The sequence below is a fragment of the Sus scrofa genome, chromosome 4, assembly GCF_000003025.6.
Source record: "Sus scrofa isolate TJ Tabasco breed Duroc chromosome 4, Sscrofa11.1, whole genome shotgun sequence".
NCBI lineage: Eukaryota > Metazoa > Chordata > Mammalia > Artiodactyla > Suidae > Sus > Sus scrofa.
Window position 1 is genome coordinate 40,173,614 of NC_010446.5, and position 20,696 is coordinate 40,194,309.

The following is a 20,696-nucleotide window of genomic DNA, read 5'->3' on the forward strand; positions in this document are numbered from 1 at the left end:
CCAGTGCCAGTCTGGACTCTTCCTATGACTCTCTGGTGGAGGCTGTCAGGGCTAAAATAGTAGCTATTCCAACCTCCTTCCAGAAGACAATAGCCTGATGGAGTGTTTAACCGCTTCCCTCAATGGCACAAGGTCAAAGCCTTCACAGAGGCTGCCTATTCGATTTTTGTCAGAATTGTAAAATTTCATCTTCTAGGTTCTCATCTTTCATATTTTCTGTCTCTGCTCGGTGTTACGTTTCAAGTAATTTGATCGTATTACACTTCCAATTCTCTAGTTTCTTCTTCAGAGATAACTGTGTCTAGTCTAGACTTTTAAAGCCTTTACCACTGAATTCTCTGCCAAACAATACTAGCTAGTTACTCTCTACACTAACAAAGTCAAAGCGGAGAGGAGTTCCCATCACGGCTCAGTGGTTAACGAATCCGACTAGGAACCATGAGATTGCGGGTTCGATCCCTGGCCTTGCTCAGTGGGTTAAGGATCCAGCATTGCCTTGAGCTGTGGTGTAGGTTGCAGATGTGGCTCGGATCCTGTGTTGCTGTGGCTGTGGTGTAGGCTGGCGGCTACAGCTCCGATTAGACCCCTAGCCTGGGAGCGGGCTCCCCTGGCGCGGGAGCAGCCCTAGAAGACAAAAAAAAAAAAAAAGCCAAAGTGGAGAGAAGTCTCAATTAAACATTTATTTATGATTACAAGACAGAAAAAAAGTTGTAGGGCAACAGCTTTACTAAGAACCAAATGAAAGAGTATTAAAATGACCAGCACTGGAGTCTCCTTTTTTCTTTTTTAGGAGACTAGTCAGTATTGGCAGGGATGTACGGGGATAGATATTTTTCTATGTTGCAGTTGTCGGTATAAATTAATACAATATTAAGAAGCAAATTAAAAAATAAACATCAAGGGAGTTCCCGTCATGGCTCAGTGGAAACAAATCTGACTAGCATCCATGAGGATGCAGGTTCGATCCTTGGCCTCCCTCAGTGCGCTAAGGATATGGTGTTGCAGTGAGCTGTGGTGTAGGTTGTAGATGCAGCTTGGATCCCACCTTGCTGTGGCTGTGGTGTAGGGCAGCAGCTACAGCTCTCCTTCAATCCCTAGCCTGGGAACCTCCATATGCCACAGGTGTGGCTCTAAAAAGACCAAAAAAAAAAAAAAAAAGTCCAAAAAATTTACCCAGTAGTTTAAGCTCACAAAACTAATGGACCATAGATACTACTTTAGAAATAACATTGAGTTTGAAAAGAAAACATAAATTACAAGTGTGATAAGAATTATTACTATGGATCAAAGTTGAACAGAGAATTTTTTTCTTTCGCCTTTTCTTTTTTATACATTTTCTTGTACTGCTCTTTCTTTGCTGAGGTAAAATTCACATAACCTAGAATTAAACCTTTTTAAAGTATACAATTCAGTGGCTTTAAGTACATTCACGATGTTGTGCAGCCATTACTTCTCTGGGGTTCCAAAGCATTTCATTATCCCAAAAGGAAACCCTACCTCCACAGGAGAGCCCCCTCACATGTCTCCCTCCTCCCCAGGCCCTAGCAACCATTGATCTACTTTCTATCTGGGTATATTTACCTTTTGGGATATTTCACCTACATGAAATTATACAATAAGTGACATTTTGCACCTGGCTTTTCATTAGTATGTTTTCCAGGTTCATTCACATCATAATATGTATTAGTGCACCATTCCTTTTCATGGCAGAATAATATTCCCTGGTATGGATATACCACACTTTGTTTATTCATTCGTCCATGGTTGGACATTCAGGTTGTTTCCACCTTTTTGCTATGGTGGATAATGCTGCTGTGAACATTTGTATAAGTTTTTGTCTGAATACCACTTTTCAGTTCTTTGGGGAATATACCCAGGAGTGTCTTTAGAGGACTGTGACCAGTTTCTCAGCAAAGGCATTAGTTATTCATTTTTCTTTCATCTTGAATGTGATGGAGTACATGAACAGAGAGCCATATGTAGGTTTTCTCATCCCCACGGTCAGCGTGTGAGTTCTGGTGGGCTGCCTCGGTGGTCCTTAGGGGTGAGTGCTCTAATCCAGCATTACTCAATACGCAGGCTAGGAGCCACTTGCTGGTATGTGAACAACGTGGTACCAGCCAGGGACTGGCATTTTGAGCAATGTTGCTTAGCATATGTGCTAAGGCCCAATAAGCATCTGGGAAGCTTTTGTGATGAGACTAATGCAGGTCGAGGAACCTCTAAAGGAGGGTTAAGGAAAGACAGATCTTTTAACCTTTAGGAAGCTAGTAGGTTTCTATTAATATAGTATGGTAGCCTTAGACCACACTACTGGAGGTAGGGAAGGATGAGAAGAGTTTGCTCTGCCCTCTATCCTGGCAGACCTTCTCCCCATGCCGTTGATGATTCAGGGCTGGCTCAGTGAATGGATGGTTACCCAGGCAACAGATGTGTTATGGTTCTCATCCATAGTTCTGCCCTGTGTGTGACAACTTGGTGAGAACACTGGGCTTTGCAATGTTCTTCTGAAACAGTTGGGGCTTTCATCTGGGATTTGCTTCCAGTTTCATCACAGAGAGCTGATCCCAGAGTTACACATATGGCCCGAATTCACCTCTACTTCTGTTTCCTGCAAGAAGAATAAAATCCTACAAAAAGATTACAAATGAAGCAAAACAAACAAACAAACAAAAGAACCTCCCTGGGTGAAATGGATAGAAATTCATTCACAGATTATTTTTCCAATGTCATATATGTAAGCCCAGAGGAGCCCCTGAAAGGATAGTACAAAGATATTGCAGCCAGAAAACAAAACAAAACAAAACCCTGAGAAATAGTTGTTTCTCTCTCTTTTTTTTTTTTTTTTTGTCTTTTGTTGTTGTTGTTGTTGCTATTTCTTGGGCCGCTCCCTTGGCATATGGAGGTTCCCAGGCTAGGGGTCGAATCGGAGCTGTAGCCACCGGCCTACGCCAGAGCCACAGCAACGCGGGATCCGAGCCGCATCTGCAACCTACACCACAGCTCACGGCAACGCCGGATCGTTAACCCGCTGAGCAAGGGCAGGGACCGAACCCGCAACCTCATGGTTCCTAGTCGGATTCATTAACCACTGCGCCACGACGGGAACTCCTGTTTCTCTTAATGGGGTGTAGAGATGAACCTTATTTAGGCTTCAGATATCAGCCAATGCTCAGAAACTCGAGGCAGAAAAAAACACAGGTGTTTTTTGTTTGTTTTAAGGCCGCACCCATGGCATATGGAGGCTCCCAGGCTGGGGGTCAAATTGGAGCGACAGCTGCCAGCCTACACCACAGCCACAGCAACACAGGATCCACGTCGAATCTGTGACCTACACCATAGCTCATGGCAACATGGGATCTTTAACCCACTGAGCGAGGCCAGGGATTGAACCCTCAACCTCATGGATCCTAGTCAGGCTTGTTACCACTGAGCCACAATGGGAACTTCCCATTGCAGGTTTTTAATCAAAGTTCTGGCTGAGTTAGTGTTGCTCTGGGTTAGTTCAGCCTAACATAGACGTTTCAACCAAGTTGGGTAGCCTTTTGCATCGCTCCTTAACTAGAGAGTGCTTTAATTAGAGAAAGCAAAGCAAGCAGCTGGTGTGAATCTCTTCCGCTGTTAAGTTTTCAATGCCAAGGCCCAATTTAGGGCCCTTTTACTAAGCTTTTGCACCATTCTGGAGTCTGAATTTGGGGTAGTCAACAAGTGTTTACCAGCAGTAATGGGGAAATTTCAGTATCAGGACAACAACAAAGAGCCGTCCTGACCTTGAACTGAGGTCCTTTTCCTTGGTAAGCATAAGCCTCGATGTCTAGCAGTAGAATTTGCAGGTTAATAATTTTTTCCCCCTAAGGCAACAGAGAACTTGAGAAAATTCCAGTCATCCTTCCTGAACCTCTGGCTCAGTGAGGTTCTTTTTTTAGCACATGTGGCTCTTCCAGATCCAGTCCCTTCTTCTAAGTGGCAAACAGGTCTCAGATTGGATCCGTGGTGGTCCTGGATTGGGGGATGGAGAAGGATTCTAAGGTTACCTCAGGGTCTATCTAGCAACTAACAATGTCATATGTCTGCCTCAGACCTGGGAAGGGATTTCTACACCTGCTTTTTTCTTTTTCTTTTTTTTAAACTTCATTGATGTCTAATTAATATACAATGCTGTGTTCATTTACAACTGCCTTTTCCATCTCACTTCATGTCCACAGAGGTTTCTCTCCGCTGGGAATCTGATTCCCTTAGCCTGAGATCCCATCTCCCAACCCACCTGCCCAGGGCTGCCTGGTTCCTCAGCAGTGAGATGGCATGAAATGCATTTGGGTTCAAACCGACCTGGATTCAAACCCCAGTTCCGATTCATTTTAGCGCTGTGACTCTGGTGAGAGAATGAACTAAAATGACATAAGTAAAACATCCAGGACAGGACCTGGGCTTAGTAGGTGCTCTGTAAATGACACTCTTTCCGGACTCAACCTGCACTTATTTTTGGAAGCTATTTCTGGCTCTCTTCCTCCTGTGGCCACTGACATATCCTTCGCCTCTGGTCTTTTCCCGATTTTATGGTGAGTGGCATTTTCCTCATCTCCCCCATCTCCCTGACCAAGCCATTTGTAGTGTTTACATGAGTTGTTTAAGAAATTCTGCTTTCTGGAGTTCCCGTTGTGGCGCAGTGGTTAACGAATCTGACTAGGAACCATGAGGTTGCGGGTTCGATCCCTGCCCTCAGTGGGTTAAGGATCTGGCATTGCCGTGAGCTGTGGTGTGAGTCACAGATGTGGCTTGGATCCTGCGTTGCTGTGGCTCTGGCGTAGGCCAGCAGCCAAAGCTCCGATTCGACCCCTAGCCTGGGAACCTACATATGCTGCAGGAGCAGCCCTAGAAAAGGCAAAAAGACCAAAAAAAAAAAAAAAAAAAAGAAAGAAATTCTGCTTTCTGATTAAGTGCTTCTAAACTGGTCCTTACGCATCTGCCTTACATGTTAAGATATTCCTGCTCTGGCGATGGAAGGACTCAGTCCATAAGTCTCCTTCAGCAGTGTCAAGGGCAAAGGGAGCCCTTGCAAATCTGCTCTTCCCAAACAGAAACGAGCCAGCAACCCAGAATGCCAAGAGAGCCCTAGTTGTTTCCAGACTGTCAAACTATAAAGGAACTCTTCCAAAATGCCATTTGGCCGGAGAAGCAATGCATCCAGGGGCAAGCTTCGTGGTGACACATTGAGCCAGGCTGCTCGCTGAATCACTGGCATGACATGATTTTGGATGCTGCTGGAATCAGAATCCCAATCGGGACAGAGGGTGCGGCTTCTGTCCAGCTGCTCTTCAGCAATGCAAAGCCTCTGCTAAACCCTTAACCCTCCTAAATTAGACCTCAGGGGCTTAAACTTGGCACTGAGTGACCATATAAAGCAAGCCACTGAAATAGTCTCTATGCCAGACTTCAGTGTGGGGAATGGAGTGGGGAACTTTATGGTGTTTTATGTAGGGTCAACACTGTTCCTACCCCACCCATTGTCCTTCCCTATTCTACTTTAGCAGCGAAGGGCTAAGATAAAATACAAATTATTCTAGGGGAGGTGCCTGGTTTTAGCTCCAAAGAGGCTGGCTGATGTAATCAGTGGCCTCCCTGAAGAATTTTATTTTATTTTATTTTTTTGTCTTTTTGCCATTTCTAGGGCCACTCCCACGGCATATGGAGGTTCCCAGGCTAAGGGTCGAATCAGAGCTGTAGCCGCCGGCCTACACCAGAGCCACAGCAATGCAGGATCTGAGCCGCATCTGCGACCTACACCACAGCTCACGGCAACGCCAGATCCTTAACCCACTGAGCAAGGCCAGGGATCGAACCTGTACCCTCATGGTTCCTAGTCGGATTCGTTAACCACTGAGCCACCACAGGAACTCCCCTCCCTGAAGAATTTTAAAACACAGGCAAACAGGACCTCAGTCATGGACTTGTGGGGAACCCTGAAAGAGGACATTCATTAGCTCCAGTTCAGGGCCAAGGACAGGATGAAGCTGGAACCCTGGGGAGGTGAAAGTGAGTGAGGGGGAAGGGTAGTGACCAAGGAGAAGGGGCTACTGGATGCCCACAGAACACTGAGCCGGCACTTGCTGAACAGTGGCCCCAAGGGAAGGTAAGTAAGTGTCTACACGGGCCTTCAGGAGCCCCATGGGTTTCTGATACGCTACAACTAAGATTGGGCTGTTCCGAGGTAATCTAAGGTCCTCCATCTTTCTAGATTTCAAGGGGCGCCATGGTGGCATTACGTGGGCAATGTCTAATTTAAAAACAAAAGGAGTTCCCGTCGTGGCTCAGCGGTTAATGAACCCAAGTGGCATCCATGAGGACGCGGGTTCGATCCCTGGCCCCGCTCAGTGAGTCAAGGATCCGGCGTTGCCGTGAGCTGTAATGTAGGTCGCAGACTCGGCTCAGATCCCGCATTGCCGTGGCTGTGATGTAGGCCGGCGACTACAGCTCCGATTGGACCGCTGGCCTGGGAACCTCCATATGCCGTGGGTGTGGCCCTAAAAAACAAAAAAAATAAAAATAAAAATAAAAACAAACCAAAAAGCAAAGGTCCTGATCGCTTATGTGCCTGGAAAAGTCTCCCTTTCTCTTACCCATGCCGTAACAATCACTTTTACTGCAGTCCATATGCTTCATTGGGTTTTGACTTATTTAATTCTGTAAGTATTACCATTTCACTATTTTACAGCTGGGAACCTGGGGCAGGGAGGGACAAAGCCACTTAACCAAGGTCATATGAGCTCATGGGGGCAGATCTGGGACTGTGAACATAGACGTCTGAGATGAGGGCCAGTACCGCCACCACCAGACCACACTGCCTCCCCTCAGCCATCCCGACGCCTTCCAGACGCCTCCTTTAGTCCTGACCAGCCTCACTGCCCACCCCCACCTCACTGCTCCTCCTGTCACCTCACACCTATACACAGGATGCTCCAAGGTGGCTCTCCTGTTACTTGGTGGATCTATGACTCATTTCCAGGCTAGACGGTGACGTTGGGATATTTAGGATATGGATGCCATTTAGATAGTTTGGAGGGTTGCTCACCAAGGTTCTTAGCCTTCCTAAATCAATAGAAATTGATAGGTCAGATAAGAAATTCAAGCAGGGCTTTATGCTCCACAGCAGAATGGAGTGAGAACAGGTAATCGTTGCCTTTCCTTGATCCCTGAGCAGTGGTGAGCTGGTTCCTTATATGGGGTGAGATTAGGGGTGGGTCCAGAGCTCAGCCAGAGGGATGGCTTAGGTGGTTTGCCCAAGCTTTTGGTGGGGCAGGGGGCTTGCCTAGCACCTTGTTCTTGCTCTGATTTCTAACCAGCTCCCATACCAAACCCTTAATCACTAGACCAATCAGGGAACTCCAGCACCTGGCTCTTCAGGAGTAGCAGTTGGCTGTTTTGGTCTTTTTGTATCTTGTTGTTTGTAATTTATCCCAAATATGCATTCATGCGGTTACTTTTAGTCCCTTATAGTTTCTTTGTGTTTTGCGGCTCAAGGAGACGTCCAGGTGCAAACACTGCAGCAAAGGGTCCCAGGTCCCAGCCTGTCTCTGGACCATGAACCTCATCTCAGAATCATTTTTGAATCCCTGGTGTCAGGTTTGGGAAGAGACACAGAGCTGGTTGTGGTACATGTGTGACAGATGAGATGAATAAAGAAGTGTGTAAATTTAGGGAAATGGGAGAATACTGGGCCAGATGGAACAGGATAGGGCCTCCTAATAACAGTCATTACATTTATTGAACACTTGCTATATTCCAGGCAGTGTACTGAGCACTTTTCAGACGTCATCCATTTAATCACCCACACAGCCCTTTGCTGCTTTCCCCACTGCACGTTTAAGAAAAGTAAGGCTCAGACGGATTGAGTTGCTGGAGTTTGCACAGCTAGTAATCTGCAGAGCTAGGATCCCGACTCGCATCTGATGCGATCTCAAGGTCATCGATCTCAACTTTTGCAATCTTTTCATGTTGTTCAAATCCCTGCCCTGCTAGTGTAACCTTGAACACTTGTTAAGGATCAGAGCAGAAACTTTTCCAGCCTGTTTTTCTAGTCCCACCTTTGCTACAGATCTCCCTAAAACAATGCACTTTTTCTTATTGGTGTTACATAATCATCCCATTGTTACTACTGCTGGTTAATTCACCTTGAACCCTGGCTGTACATAGCTCTAGGTACTTTCAGCACTTAAATACATTTAATCCTGACACCACTGCAAGAGGAAGGTTGTTTTTTTTTTTTTTTTTTTTTTTTTTTTTTCAATTTCTTGGGCCGTTCCTGCGGCATATGGAGGTTTCCAGGCTAGGGGTCTAATCAGAGCTGTAGCTGCCAGCCTACACCAGAGCCACAGCAACGTGGGATCTGAGCCATCTGCAAGCTACACCACAGCTCACAGCAACGCCGGATCCTTAACCCACTGAACAAGGCCAGGGATCGAACCCGCAACCTCATGGTTGCTAGTCGGATTTGTTAACCACTGAGCCACGACGGGAACTCCTGAGGAAGGTACTTTTAGTAAACCCATTTTACTAAGTGAAGAGATCGAGGCCCAGAGAAGCACCTTAAAACTTGCCCAAGGTTCCATCATTAGCGAGAGACAGCTTGGTATTTAATCCCAGGCAGTCTGGTTCCAGAGCCTATGTTCTCAGCCACTGTGCCACTCTGACGGCCAACAGTGCAGCACACGCCATGTCCCAGTCCGTGGCTGCTGATTCTTTCATTAGCAGAGGGTCTTCAAAGGCCAGGGCTGTGGACTTGATCTCTAATGAGTGTCTACACCTTAATCCTGGCCAGATGTCCTGCAAGCATCTCACAGATCTAGGCCCTTGGTTACCAAGGAGACCAGGTGAGGATGGATCAGTGCCAGTCTGCCAGCACCATGGGGAGAACTGTGCTATAGATAAAAGGTCAGAACTAGCTTCTCCGTGTCATTAAAATACCCATTAAAAGGGATGTTAGTCAGTGAATCTGGCTTATTGCTTCCCCAAGTGCTAAACCTGCTTTACCTGCACAGAATGTTGGCTCTCATATCGGTTGGATTTGTCAAAAGGGTCAAATTCCACACTGGCCATTTTATCAGAAGGGTAAATACTGTGTGTTTAGCTATTTGTTGTCCTCAGATTGAGAGAGTGTTTCTGTGAAAAGCTTTGGAGGTTTTCGGGCAGAGCCTAGTGTCACAAGGGGCTTTAGGGCTCAAAGTCCATTCCCACTGTTTTACAGATAAGAGAGGCCAGGTCGGCAGGCTCTGCTTCCACGCAGCTAACAAATGGCAGACCCAGGGCGGACCTCCCACCTGCCATGAGAGGGCCAACTGCCACTGTGAAATTATGCCTGCCCTAAACTCTTCAAGAATTTATTCGGGCTTCATTGGCAAAGTTCGGGAATCAAAACTGGCTATTTCCTCATTGGAGGAGGAAGAAGGATGTGCTTTCTGGGCAACTAGTCTCTATAGAGTCAAGCTGAAGTGAAGAATTGATCAACTTCCTGGCCGATTTGCTCATCAAGGAAGTTATTTCCTTAAATGTCCACTACACTTTATGTGAATTCTACGTAACTTTGTGTATTTCACTGTTTCCTCTAGACAGACTCATACTGAAGGTTTTTTTTATCCTTTACTTTTTTTTTTTTTTTTTTTGCTTTTTAGGGCCATACCCATGGCATATGGAGGTTCCCAGGCTAGGGGTCGAATCGGAGCTGTAGCTGCCGGCCTACACCACAGCCACAGCAACATGGGATCCGAGCTCATCTGTGACCTACACCACAGCTCACGGCAATGCCGGATTCTTAGCCCACTGAGCGAGGCCAGAGATTGAACCCACAACCTCATGGTTCCTAGTGGGATTTGTTTCCGTTGCACCACAACATGAACTATCCTTTATACTTTTCTAATAGGAATATTGTCACACCATTTAATAGATCTTATATACCAATTATCTTTCAAAAATCTTGGCATGCAAAACAAGTCTGTCATTTTAAAAATAAATTGGTAGTAAGGGGTTTCCATTTGGGATAGTGAAAAAGTTCTGGAACTGGATAATCATGATGGTTGTGCAACATCATGAATGTATTTCATGCTACTTTAAAGTGGCTAAAATGGTAAATTATGTATATTTTCCATAATAAAAAAACAAATATATACAAATATATAAATATATAAAAAACATAAATATCTATACAAACATATAATAATGAATATTATATGTATGTTTATATATGTAAAACATATAAATATATATACATATATAAAGAAACCTAATTATTGGGAATAAGAAAAAATTAGATCAGTTGAAAATGTTATATTTCATCGATTTATTCAATAACTATTTTTCGAGTACCTCCTAGGAATCAGGTGCATATGTGAAACATATTTTTTTTGTCATTTTAGGGCCTCATCTGTGGCATAGGAAGGTTCCCAGGCTAAGGGTCCAATTGGAGCTGCAGCTGCTGGCCTACACCACGGCAACACGGGATCCGAGCCGTGTCTGTGACCTACACCACAGCTCACAGCAATGCCGGATCCTTAACCCACCGAGCAAGGCCAGGGATCGAACCTGCCTCCTTGTGGATGCTAGTCAGATTCATTTCTGCTGAGCCACGATGGGAATTCCTGAAACATTTTTGAAAGTACTTGCTAACTGTAAGCTGTTATGAAATTGTAGGATATATGTTTAACTGTGTCTGTTTGTGGAGTGAGGGCTGGGTATTTTCCCTTCACTCTTCAGCCTACTCCCCCTCGCTTTGTGGTTTGGGGGGCTGTCCACAGGGACTACTGCATTAGACCCCCTTACCTTATGGCTTCCTATTAGGTTTGACCAGTGGGAGGTGCCAGGAGAAGGGAATGAGGAGGAATGTGAAGCTGGCACATTTATTCCCTCAACTCCCTTCTGCCAGCTTTTACAAGTTGGTGTCATCCCTCCACCAAACACCAGGGCTCCTTGTGGTCAGCCTTCCCTTGCAGAGTTTCAGAAACTACCCTCTCCCATTTCCCCTTCTGGCCTATGGTAGGAAGAGGTCCCAACTGCTGCTAGACCCAGAGTGCTTGCTCTAGTCCTTGTTGATTCCTTTCAGCCCTACCTACATGGCTGTGAATGAACTTTTTTATTAAACAATCCTGGGAGTTCCCTTTGTGGTTCAGCAATTAACAAATCCAACGAGAATCCATGAGGATGCGGTTTGGAGCCCTGGCCTCGCTCAGTGGGTTAAGGATCCTGTGTTGCCGTGAACTGTGATGTAGGTCACAGATGCAGCTTGGATCCCAGGTTGCTGTGGCTGTGGGGTAGGCCAGCAGCTGTAGCTCCATTTGACGCCTACTCTGGGAACTTCCATATGCCGCAGGTGCAGCCCTAGAAAGCAAAAAAAATAAATAAATAAATAAACGATCCTCAATTACCCTGGCTGGGTATGCCGATTGGATGCCTGCGGGAACCCTGACCAATATGGGATGTGTGTGCATATTTGTGTGTGTGTGTGTGTGTGTGTGTGTGTGTAAAAAACTGTATTGCAAATGATAGACATTTTCTCTGCTCCAACTCATGTTATCCAAAGCCATTGGACATGCATAAATTAAACTTTGCCTTGTCTGAGTAATCCAGAAGAACTCAGAACAGAGAGAATTGAGTTTTAAAGACTCTTTCCACTTAAGGTTTGCTTCTAATTTAAAAAAAAAAATTTTTAGCATTATGTCCCATGATTTAAAAGCTGACCATTCTCCAAATGGGTTAACATTTTCTAAAAACTCCCATTCTTTTAGAAAAAATGGACTTCCAATTAACAGAGTTTTGAAGTATACAATATCTTTTATTATAAAACAAGGAGGCACATTTCCACTTGGGAATACTGATTGCTTAAAACGACACTCTTTTGAATAAACCTATATTAGTTTAATGAAGTTTTCCTGTGATTAGTATAATTTACTGCAATTGTGTTCAAACCCCAAATTATGGGTATTATACACATGAAATACAGCACTGGTGTAAGGCAATTAGTTTAATCACTTTCCTGATGTGAAATGAAACAGGGACTCTATGGGGCAGGGCTGCCCATTAACACATGATGTGAAGAGGCCAACCGTCCTTCCTGCTCCTTGCAGTACAGTTCTGTTCTCTCTCCGACTGCCACTGCCCTTGCTTTGTGTATATAAAATGCACATGGCATGCTACAAAGCAACACCCCATATAATGGTGCTTGTTGCGATTGATCAATATCCTCAAGCTGTGTAGCTCGGCTCTCCTCATCATTCATCTGGACAACTGCCACCACGCATCCACATATGATCATGCACTGGGTTCATTGGACAAGGGCGCCTGGGCTGAAGCAAGGCTTGAATCTAGCCTGCACTCTGCTCACCAAGCCTGTCTGGGCTGCTTATGAAAAATTGCTTCTTTCTAATTTGTTCAAAAGGGGCAATAGCAGCCCTGCTGCTCCTGTGTTCTGACTCATGTCTCTTCCTCTGCTCTTTCCCTCCTTTTATTCATCCTCATTCAAGGATAAACTAGGGGTTCTGGCTGTGACGCAGTGGGTTAAGAATCCGACCAGTAGTGGCTCAGGTCATTGTGGAGGCGCAGGTTCCAGCCCTGGCCTGGATGCCATGGGTTAAAGAATTTGGTGTTGCCTCAGCAGAGGGGTGGTTTCAGCTGTGGCTCAGATTCAATGCCTGGTCCAGGAACTCCCATATGCCATGGCTGTGGCCATTAAAAAAAAAAAAAAAAAAAAAAAAAAAAAGAATAAACTTCTAAAATGTAGGTTTGCATATGATATCACTTATATGTGGAATCTAAAATATGGCACAAATGAACCTATCTACAAAACAGAAACAGACTCACAGACTTAGGGAACAGACTTGTGGTTGCCAAGAGGGAGGGAGTTGGGGGAGGGATGGAGTGGGAGGTTGAAGTTAGCAGATGTAAGCTATTACACATCAGGGGATAAACAGCAATATCCTACTGTATAGCACAGACAACTATGATAAATCATAATGGAAAATTTAAAAATTTAAAAAATACAGGTTTAAAAACATTGATGAAAGTAATTGAAGAAGACACATAATAAATGGAAAGATATTCTTATTAATTAATAAGAATTAATATTAATATTATTAAACTGTTAAAGTAGTTAATATTAATATTATCAAACTGTTAAAGTATTAATATTAATATTAATTAACTTACTAAATTAATTAATATTACTAAACTATTAAAGTAATCTCAGGATACAACACAATGCCTGTCAAAACACCAGTGGCATTTGTCATGGAAATTGAAAAAAAAAATTCTGAAATTCACAAGGAATCATAAAAGACCCTGAATAACTGAAGCAATTTTGAGAAAGAAGAATAAAGCTGGAGAAATCACACTTCCTAATTTCAAACCTATAGGAATCAAAACAGTATGGTTTTTGGCATAAAAACAGACATACGGGCCAATGCAACAGAAGAAGAAATCCCAGAAATAAACCCTCACATATATGGCCAGATGATCTTCAATGAGAATGCCAAGAACACATAATGGGAAAAGGACAGTCTCTTCCGTAAACGGTCCTGGGAAAACCATATATCAAGATGTAGAAAAATGAAATTGGACCTTTATCTCACGCCACATAGAGTCAAATAAAAATGAATTAAAGATGTGACTATAAGACCTGAAACTATAAAACTTCTAGAAGAAAACATAGGAAAAACTTCTTGACCTTGGTCTGGGCAATTGTTTTTTGGAGAAGACCCCAAAAACATAGAGAATAAAAGCAGAAATAGTAAATGAAGTTCCATTAAACTAAAAAACTTCTGCACAGGAAAGGAAACAATCAACAGAATGAAGAAACAAATTCGAAATGAGAAAAATATTCCCCAAGCATATATGTGATAAAAGGTTAATATCTAAAATATACAAGGAACTCAATTAACCAATAACAAGAAAGCACACCACCCAATTAAAAAATGGGCAAAGGACTTGGATAGGCATTTCTCAAAAAAAGACATATAAATGGCCAACGGATATATGAAAAGATGGCCAACTCATCAGAGAAATGCAAATTCGACTCTGTTAGAATGGCTGTTATCAACAGACAAAAGATAAATGTTGGAAAGGATGAGGAGAAACAGGAACACGGTGTTGGTGGGAATGTAAATTGGTTCAGCTATTATGGAAAACAGTGTGGAGGTTCCTCAAAAAGTTAAAAATAGAACTAGCCTATGATCGAGCAACTCACTTCTGAGTATAATATAGCCAAAGGAAATGAAATTAGTATCTCAAAGAAGTATCCGCAGTTCTGTCTTCCCTGTAGCATTGTTCACAGTAGCCAAGAATGGAAACAACCCGTGTCCTTGGATGAATGAAAAGATAAGGAAAATGTGATATATATATATTATGTATTATATGATATTCAGCCTTAAAAAAGCGAGAAATCCTGTCATTTGGGGCAACATGGATGAACCTGAAGGACCTTATGTGAGATAAGTGGGCACAGAAAGACAATTCTATCTATAGAATTGTCTATAGGTGGGGATAGAATGGTGGTTGCTGGAGGGATGGGGCGGAGCAGTAAGGAAAGTGGGGAGATGTTGAATAGAAAGAATAATAAAAAGATAAAGTGCATTTGACCATGGTGTTACTGCTTAAACCATTCAGTGGCTCCCCATTCTAGAGAGCAGTGTGTCTCAAACTTCCAGGTGCAACCAGGGGTGGGGTTGAAGAGTGCGCTGGAGCATGTTACACCCAGATCCTAATTCACTGGGTCTGAACATCTGAGATTCTGCATTTCTAGCAAGCTCCCAGGGGAAGCCAGTGCATTGGTTTCCTGACCACTTTGAGGAGCCGGGTTCTAGAGCAGCACTGCCCAAGACAACTTCCTACAATGAGGCAAATGTTCTCTATCTTGACCGCCTCATATGGCAGCCCACTAACCTCTCATGACTATTTGGGACTAAATGATGAAATGTGACTCTTGAAAGATGGTTCGTGTGACTGAAGAACTGAATTTTACCTTTTATTCCATTTTCACTCACTTGCAGGTATTTATTTTTTTATCTTTAGTTTTTTTTAATTGAGGTATAGTTTCTGATGTATAGAAACGTTGTTCAGCTACACATATATATTCTTTTTCAGATTCTTTTTCAATATAGGTTATTACAAGATACTGAATATAATTATTTTTTTTTGGTCTTTTTTTTTTTTTTTTTTTTTTTTTTGTCTTTTTGCCTTTTGAGGGCTGCTTCTGCGGCCTATGGAGGTTCCCAGGCTAGGGGTCTAATTGGAGCTGTAACCACTGGCCCACGCCAGAGCCACAGCAACACGGGATCCAAGCCGCGTCTGCAACCTACACCACAGCTCACGGCAATGCCGGATCCTTAACCCGCTGAGCAAGGCCAGGGATCGAACCCACAACCTCATGGTTCCTAGTCAGATTCGTTAACCACTGAGCCATGACGGGAACTCCCTGAATATAATTCTTGGTGCTGAACAGTAGGACCCTTGTTGTTTATCTCATTTATATATAGAATTTGTATCTGCTCATCCCAAACTCTGAATTTATCCCTTCCTCCACTTACCCCTTTGGTAACCGTAAGTTTGTTTTCTGTGTCTGTCATCCACTTACATTTAAATTGCCACATGTTGCTGATGGCTGCTGTCCTGGACAGCCCAGCTGTAGGAAATATCATTCCTGCCCTTCGCCTGACATGCAAAGTCCTCTGGTGATCTTTTGCCCACTTTTTGTTCCTCATTTCCTGTCCTTCTTGGTTCCTTATTTTATGGTTACTAAGCAACCATAATTTTCCAAACAGACCAGGTGGTTTTTATGCCTCCACTTCACACATGCTCTTCCTTTTCCTTGAAATGCTCTTCTCCATGTTTTGTGCCCAATAATGTCACACCATTTTTCTTGGTCCAGTCCCAGCACCAGCACCTCTGTGCATCCTTCCATGACCTCATCCTGCTGACAACCATCATTTACCATTTGCAGGTGTGGAAGCCCCTTTACATAGTTTCCTTCAATCTGCACATTAACCCAAGTTGGAAGTGGCTTGCCCAGGGTCGCAGAGCTAGAAAGCAGAAGGTCATACCTTGAAATGTAGGTCAGCCTGATCCTGAAGCCCATGCTTTTCCCTCCAGGCCGTGGTGCCCTCCGCTGCCACAGTGCTGTGATATGCATGGCATTCATCACACAATGGTGAAATTATTTGTCCACAGTTTCTTTGCTCCACGGGGTCATAAGCTCCTAGAGGTCACAGGTAAGTATTATTTAGTTCTGTATCCCCAGGGCCCTGCACATCATGAGTGCTTGTAGAATCAATGTGTATGTTTCAGCTCTCCATCTCCCTTGTAAAATCCCTGAATGCAGCGACTATGTTTATTTCACTCATGTGCTTGGTGCTCCACAGGCTCCTCGTAAGTGTCTGAAGAAATAACAGATGAGCGTGTTGACTGTGGAGGACATTAGCAAGGGTTCTTCTAGGAACCCAAAGGTAAAGATTTTTGCTAAGCACCTTTTGGACTTCAAAATCAAACACTCATTTTCACTCTCTTTATAATTTACCAAATGCTATTTTTCTACACTGTGTCACTTTCTATTTATTGAGTTATTTTGGATCTAAATGATACACTTGGATTCAGCTAACTTACCTTGTTTAACAAATATTTAATAAATCTATCACCAACAAAGCCTTGTGCTAGACTCTGAGTAATGAAGAATGTAATATAAATTAAATCAGACATGTTCCTTATCTTCAAACTTGTTAAGACTTAATGTAAGAGAGAGATGGGTACCCAAATCATGCCAAGGAGAAAACAAGGAGACAGAATAGAGGAGTATGAGAGGGCTGAGGATGAAGGGCAACTGGGATGATAAAGTTTTGATGCACACGTCTCTTCGAACCTGTCTAATTAGCATGGCCAATGTCCTCCTGAATTAACATCTCCTAAGATACACTTTATTGAGAATGTGAGAAAGTGGGAATGCTTTTACACTGCAAGCAAGTCCCAGGAGTATATATTGGCATCATCTTTATAAGAGAATTTGGAATCCTATTCAAATTCTTTAAAAATAGGCACGCCTTTGTTCCCGCAATTCTGCCTGTGGAAATTTACAAATTTACATCATGGCGATGTACTAAGTTTACTGGCAAAGACGAGATGATAACATTGTGTATAATAATTGAAGTTCCTGTTGTGGTGCAGCGGAAATGAATCCGACTAGGAACCATGAGTTTTCGGGTTCGATCCCTGGCCTCACTCAGTGGGTTAAGGATCTGGTGTTGCTGTGAGTTGTGGTATAGGCTGACAGCTGTAGTTCTGATTAGACCCCTAGCCTTGGAACCTCCATATGCCACAGGTGTGGCCCTAAATAAAGCAAAAACAAAACAAAACATTGATTAAAATGATTAAAAATGCAAAAAGACAAATTTCTAATAAACCATAGGGAATTACATAAATGACTCAAAATTCATATGATTGAATGCTATTTCATCATAAGAAGTCATATAAATCTACATGTACTGATATGGGACAATATCATTATATATATTTTAAGTGAGGAGAAGCAAGATAGAACATAGACTGTGCCATGCGATTTCCTAATCTGAAGGAAAAGTTTGAGGGTGCTTTTAAATGTACAGATTCAAAACAAACTTTAGGGAAAGATTCAGAGTCTCTACTGTGCTCTCTGGGTGATGGGATTCGATGTTTATTTCTGTGTTTTTCCTTTGTATGTGCAACTTTTTAATGACAGAAAAATACATCTTAAAAAATGAATCAACAAACAACAAATGCTGGAGAGGATGTGGAGAAAAGGGAAGCCTCCTTCACTGTTGGTGGGAATGCAAATTGGTACTACCAATGGAAAACAGTATGGAGGCACCTCAGACAACTAAATATAGAACTACCATATGACCCAGCAATCCCACTCTTGGGCATTTATCTGGACAAAACTTTCATTCAAAAAGATACATGCACCCCCATGTTCACTGCAGCGCTGTTCACAATAGCCAAGACATGGAAAAAACCTAAATGTCCATTGACAGATGAACCGATTGAGAAGATGTGGTACATATACACAATGGAATACTACTGAGCCATAAAAAAGATAAACTAATGCCATTTGCTGCAACACGGATTGAACTAGAGACTCATACTAAGTGAAGTAAGTCAGAAAGAGACAAACCATCATATGATATCACTTACATGTGGAGACTAAAATATGGCACAAATGATCTATCTACAAAACAGAAACAGATCATGGACACGGAGGGCAGACTTGTGTTTTCCAGAGGGAGGAGGGAGAGATGGGGACTAACAGGGTGTTTGGGGTTGGTAGATGCAGACTGTTACATTTAGAACAGATGGGTGATGGGGGTCCTACTGTACAGCACAGGGAACTGTGTCCAGTCTCTTGAGTTAGGAAAAAAAAAAAAAAGAATGGGTGTTTATGGGTGGCTGGGTCACTTTTCTGTAGAGCAGAAATTGAAGGAGCATTGTAAATCATCTATACATTAATAAAATTTTAAAAAATGAAGACACCAGTCTGTTCAGTGATGTCAGTTTAACCTGGTCTTTAATTTCAAAATACCTTCTTAAAGCCAGGAAGGATACCGCCCAGGAAACCCATAGGTGGCCAACTGCTTAGTGATGTCCACGATTTTCCCATCTCAGCTTTCAGACTCAGCCTAGATTGGAGCCATCTCATCTTTTTCCAGAATTCCCTTGATCACTGTCCCACAGGAGTGAGCCATCTGCAGCAGAAGTAAGCCTTCTGGTGCCCAGAGGCTAGTGCCCCAGGCACATTTTTCACTGTCCAATTTCCTTTGACATACGACTTCTGTCACTGTGGTCTCTTGCTCTTGTGGGGGGGCGAGGGGGCTGTCATCCTGTCATCTTTCGTGTTCCTGTGCTCTCTCTTCCTGAGCTTCCTAGATGGTGAGGAGTGGAGGTCATACACTAGACTTGAGTGAACTGGCCCACTGACCAGGAGCCCATGAGTTGCAAAGGCAAAGTAAAGAAGTAATTAGAGCCTGTGCTAAGGTCTAGACATTATTTGATCTGTAAAGCAGACATGTACAAAGATGGAAACAAGGTTAAGAGTGGCTCCCTGGTTTGTTCCAACAGCCCAAGACTGGTTTAGAAAGCATTATGTTAGCTCCTTCAAGGAAATTCATGTTATCATCTGAAAGAGTTCTTAAAGAGTTCTCTCTTAAATTAGGTAGGAGAGAGATTTTTGAGAGCAAAATTATAAAATGATTCGGACTCATTTTTGTTTGTTTAAGGAGCGTGGCTGAAGCCTTAATGCACTTACACAGTATCTGTATAACAAATCCTGGCTCCCTGAGGTTACTCTGCAGCACAGATTGTGTGACAAGGGCATTCAGGAGGCAGCAGAAGGCCATGGGTGTAAGGAGAGCACAGTGTATGTGGGAAATACCAACAAGGCCATGGAGGTGAGTCTGGACCCCAGGAGGCCACATCCATGAACCAACGGGAATAAATCAGCAACTCATCAGGGAAGCAGAGGTTGAAAGCAAGGAGATGTACTCATGCTTGGAGGAGGGACCAGCCCCAACCGGGGTAGCAGGTGCACATGGAGGCCACACCTCCCGCAGTGAGTGTGTGCTGCTTATGTGTTGGTCGTTCAGCAGGTGTTGACCTCTGGTCTCTCCAGCCCCACCACACTCCACATCTATATCGTGTTCAATATGCCAGACAGATCCTCAAATACGCCATAGTCCCTTCTGCCTCAGAGCTTTTGCATAAGCTGTTCTCACAGGAATGCTCCTTGCTCTTGGCCTAGCTAACTCCTGCTCACCTTCCCATCCCAGGATATCTATCTCTATCATCATCTCAACGTCTACCTCCTTCTCCATTTCCACCTTTATCTCTACCTCTATCTCCATCTCCATCTCTATCATCTATACCTCTCTCTTCTATCTCTGTCTAAATCTCTATCTCCATCTCTCTCCATCATCTCTATTTCTATCTCCACCTCCATCTCCATCATCCCTACCTCTACCTCTATCTCCCTTTCTTATCTCCATCTCTATCTCTATCTTTTATCTCTATCCAAATCTCTATCATCTCTATTTCTATCTCCATCTCTATCTCAATCATCCCTACCTCTACCTCTATCTTCTATCTCCATCTCTACCTCTATCTCCATCTCTTATCTCCATCTCTATCTCTATCATCTCTACCTCTATCTTTTATCTCTATCTCCATCTCTATCTCCATCTCTATCTCAGTCGTCCCTATCGCTACCTCTATCTTCTGTCTCTATCTCCATCTCTTATCTCCATCTCTATCTCTATCATCTCTACCTCTATCTTCTGTCTCTATCTCCATCTCTTATCTCCATCTCTATCTCTATCATCTCTACCTCTTTTATCTCTATCTCCATCTCTATCTCAGTCTTCCCTATCTCTGCCTCTATCTTCTATCTCCATCTCTATCTTCTATCTCCATCTCTATCATCTCTACCTCTATCTCCATCTCTCTTATCTCTATTTCTATCTTCTGTCTCTATCTAATAACTATCTAAACTCTATCCCTATCTCTGTCTATATTTCTATCTCTATCATCTCTATATCTCTATCTCTAGCCAAAGCTTTGTATCTAGATTGAGAAGTAGATCTGGACACACACACACACACACACACACACATCACTTACTGTGTCTCAAGCACAGGCCTAAGAAGTTA